We start from the raw sequence: 4,852 nt of genomic DNA on the forward strand, positions 1-4,852 counted from the left end.
AGCGAGGGACCCAGGACCTGCTGGCTACCCTGGGGGCCTTTGGGTACCGGGCATCCGCGAAGAAGGCTCAGATATCCAGGGAGAGGGTAAGTTACCTGGGATATATCCTGGAGGGTGGACAGCGGCAGTTATCAGATGCCAGAAAAGAAACTGTCTTAAAGATCCCTACTCCCACCTCCCGAAGAGAAGTGAGGGAATTCCTAGGATCATCCGGCTACTGCCGCCTCTGGGTTCCAGGTTTTGCTGAGATCGCCAGGCCCCTATATGAAGCTACCAAAGAGGGGAAAACATTTAAATGGGCTGAAAAAGAAGAAACTGCCTTTAATCAGTTAAAAAAGGCCCTCCTAAGTGCCCCAGCCCTGGGCCTACCAGACATTATGAAGCCCTTCCACCTCTTTGTAGATGAACATAAGGGAATAGCAAAAGAGGTTCTAACTCAAGCCTTAGGCCCCTGGAACCACCCAGTGGCTTACCTGTCTAAGAAACTAGACCCGTGGCTGCCGGCTGGCTGCCATGCCTAAGAATTATTGCGGCAACAGCACTCCTAGTCAAGGATGCAGACAAACTGACCCTAGGACAGGAGATCTGGATCACGACCCCACACACCATTGAAGGGGTCCTGAAACAGCCTCTGGATAGATGGATGAGCAATACACGTATGACTCATTACCAGATCCTCCTACTCAACCCTCCATGAGTGCGGTTCCACCCCAGTGCAGCCCTCAATCCTGCAACCCTGCTGCCCGACCCTGACCTAGGTGCTCCACTACATGACTGTGCGGGAATCCTGGAACAAGTACATGCATTGCGGACGGACCTGACCGACCGGCCCCTCCCCGATGCCGAGGCTACTTGCTTCACTGATGGCAGCAGCTTTGTGCGAGACAGACACAGGTATGCGGGTGCAGCGGTAGTCACCGAAACGGACACCATATGGGCAGAGGCTCTACCCCACGGAATGTCAGCCCAGCGAGCAGAGCTCATAGCCCTCACCAAGGCGCTGATGCTGGGAGCTGGAAAACGACTTCACATCTACACAGACAGCCGTTATGCATTTGCCACAGCTCATATTCATGGGGCAATTTATCAAGAGAGGGGGTTACTGACAACAGAAGGACAGACTATAAAAAATAAGCAGGAGATACTTAACCTGCTTATGGCCTTATGGCTTCCTGCCCAGCTAGCCATTATCCACTGCCAAGGGCACCAAAAAGCTGATAACCCAGTAGCTAGAGGTAATTGAAAGGCTGACCAGGCAGTCAAGGCAGTAGTCCTTACTCCAGTCCCCACCATGACCATACAACTACCGAACCCAGGAGACCCAGTTTTACCAGACCAGCCCAAGTACTCCCAGGAGGAGTTACAGCAGATCAAGAAACTCCCCATGGCTCAGGAGATAAAGGGATGGTGGTATACACCTAACAAGGAGCTTGTGCTGCCAGACCGTCTCGGAGTCTCAATATTAGAGCACATGCATCGGTCTACTCACATGGGGGCCCGAACATTAAAAGACTTAATCCGACATGCCGGAATCAAGATTCACCAACAGGACACCAAAATAGAGCAAGTTGTGTCTGCCTGCAAGACCTGCCAACTCACCAAGGCGAGAGCCACATCAAATAAAAAAGGAACCAGGCTCAGAGGCACCAGACCAGGAGCCCAATGGGAAGTCGACTTCACTGAAGTCAAACCAGGAAAGTATGGTTATAAATATCTTTTAGCATTTACAGACACCTTCTCTGGCTAGGTGGAGGCATACCCAACCAAGCATGAAACGGCTCAGACAGTGGCTAAGAAGCTACTAGAAGACATCTTACCCAGGTATGGTTTTCCTGCCATGGTAGGATCAGACAATGGACCAGCTTTTATCTCACAGGTAACACAGGCAGTAGCCAAGGTGGTGGGGGCAAACTGGAAATTACATTGTGCTTATAGGCCCCAGAGCTCAGCACAGGTAGAAAGAATGAATAGAACCCTAAAAGAGACCCTTACCAAATTAACCATGGAGACTGGCAGGGACTGGGTGACTCTCCTACCGTACGCCCTTTACCGGGTTAGAAACACTCCTTACACTCTGGGTATTACTCCCTACGAGATCATGTTTGGCAGGCCACCCCTGTTATTCCCAGCCTTCGAGCTGACCTTCTTGCTGAGTTGAAAGATCAAGAACTTTTTCTTTCCTTGAGAGGGCTCCAGAGGGCGCACGAGGACATTTGGCCGTGCCTCCATGCCATCTATGAGGCTGGCCCGACCCCGACATCTCATCAGTACAGGCCAGGAGACTGGGTCTACGTCAAGAGGCACCACTGAGAGACTCTCGAGCCGTGCTGGAAGGGACCCTACATCGTGGTGTTGACAACCCCCACCGCTCTCAAAGTAGACGGCATCGCGACCTGGGTCCATCACACCCACGTTCGGCCAGCGGACCCCTCCTCGATCCGGAAGGACTTCGTCACGGGATGGGCTATCAGTCGGGACCAACACAACCCGCTCAAGCTCAAGCTACAGAGCATTCGGCCCACCTAATATTGGTAACTCTGTTAACTCTGCTTGTCATTGCTCATGCTGCTGGGAGTCCCCACGCCCCCCAAAACATCACCTGGCAGATCATAGACACCAGCTCAGGGACAATACTTAATCAGACCTCCCAGAGCCACCCCAGGGACACTTGGTTCCCAGAACTTTGCGTAAACCTCCAAACTCTGTTCCCCTTGTCACCATAAATGCAGCCGGTCCCATGATTGGGTCCCTAAGCTACATGACAAGGGGGGAATGAAAGGGCGGGCCTACGCCAGCCTACTCCATCTTGTTCTGTGACCTTCACCTTGACCACACCTCCTCCCCTGAGTAACCCCCCCCCCTCACCTGCTTAACCGGACTGGGACCCTTCCCCAGGGAAGGCCATAGCCATTACCTCACCAACTGCCCCTAGGCCCCAATAAAACCTTTGTCCTTTTGAAACTCTCTCTCTCTCCCTGGTATCTCACCACTGCGTTGGTGCAGGTAGGGGATTGAGCTTGAGCTAGCTCGAATAAAGGCTCTTTTGCTTTTGCATTGGACTCGGCTCCCTGGCGGTCTTTGGCGATCATGAATTCTGGGCATAACAATCAAAGTAATTTAAGTTTGTTGGTTTAATTAAGGTAGACATGTCTTTAGAGTTATCAGCATTAAATATGAAACTTATTCTAGCTATGTTTGCTAAAGGTCAAATAAGCTCATATTATCTCTGTTCCAACTATTAGTAAAAAGATGACTTAAAGGTTAATTTTGTCTATCTTAAAGTTTTCATGGGTAATTATTAAGATAGTTTTCAAAATCTTTGGTAAAATGAAACTTTGAAGTTTCACTTGCATGATAAATGGGATTGAATTCGTTGGACATCTAGGTCTTTTCCAAAGAGGATAAAATACTAAAGCATTGATTACTGAACATAGGTTTGTGTTTTTGATTTACTGGAGAGCAAATAAGGATATTTTGGGTCTGTTGGTAAACATGCTTGGTGCTTAAGTGGTTCATAAATTTGCCATCTAAAGAATTCTGGTGTAACAGTTTACAATTGGTTACTACTTAGTTTTCACTGAAGACTATGGTTTCTAAGAGTTAATTCTGCTGAAAAAAGTTAAGACTGATGTAAATAAGGGAAACAACTCTGTATGTAAAAAAAATATGAGATTTGTAAGAAAGATAAAAGGAATGCAAAGTATTTTTGTTAAAGGTAAAAGAAAGTAATTTTGTTCTAAATGAGATTGGTTGTTTGGAGAGATATGGCTTGGGACATGATTTGAAGGCAAAGGAGAGGTGTAGAAGGTTCATGAAGGGAAATTTTGGAAAGGAATTTTATGTGTGGTTAGGACAGACTAAGGTTGAAATGGATTCTGCTTTTCTCTCTGCTCAAAAGACTAAGTTTTCTTGGACTGTTGACCTGCTTTGATAAGAAAATGTAAAAAAAAGGTTTTTTGTTTGTTTGCTTTGTTTTTTCCTTTTTGTCTGCCAAGAAAACCAAAGCTTATGTTTGTCTTTTTCAGGTCTTTGATTACTTAGTTACAACTTCTCAATGTTAAAGGAGCTAAATATTTTTTTTTGTTTTGTTTTGTTTTAGAAATTTATTGTCAAATTGGTTTCCATACAACACCCAGTGCTCATCCCAAAAGGTGCCCTCTTCAATACCCATCACCCACCCTCCCCTCCCTCCCACCCCCCATCAGCCCTCAGTTTGTTCTCAGTTTTTAAGAGTCTCTTATGCTTTGGCTCTCTCCCACTCTAACTTCTCTCTTTTTTTTTCCCTTCCCCTCCCCCATGGGTTCCTGTTAAGTTTCTCAGGATCCACTAAAGGAGCTAAGTTTTGCTAACTATATAACCCTAACATATTTGCCTCTGGAACCTCTTATTGCCACCTTGGTTAAATAAGATTTGTAATGATCTATAATCCTATTTAGGATGTGCTTTATAGCTTTCTAAGGTTTTAACAAACTTTCCCAAGATTTAAATTGTAAATGAAGTATTTTTGACCAATTAAGCTTTATTTATGTAAAGTTACTCTGAAAAGCATTGTCAAACAAATGGTAAACCTTGGGGCTGTATTGCTTGGGTAAATGCTATAACTGCTCAAATATACATGCAACTCCTAAACTTTTAATGTTTTGGTAATAAAGTCATCACTTGATTTTCTGATTATCAAAGTGTTAGATGTGTTACAGAAATAACTGGATTACCTTGTCAATTGCATCATAATGAACTCTCATCAGATCTGTAACAGTGTCCATTTCTGAGTTTTTGTCATTTATAATTGTTCTTATTCTCTCACAAAACATATTTCATCTTCAAGGAGATTCATAAAAAACTTTTAGAACAA

The sequence above is a fragment of the Acinonyx jubatus genome, chromosome B1 (genome assembly GCF_027475565.1).
Source record: "Acinonyx jubatus isolate Ajub_Pintada_27869175 chromosome B1, VMU_Ajub_asm_v1.0, whole genome shotgun sequence".
NCBI classification, from domain to species: domain Eukaryota; kingdom Metazoa; phylum Chordata; class Mammalia; order Carnivora; family Felidae; genus Acinonyx; species Acinonyx jubatus.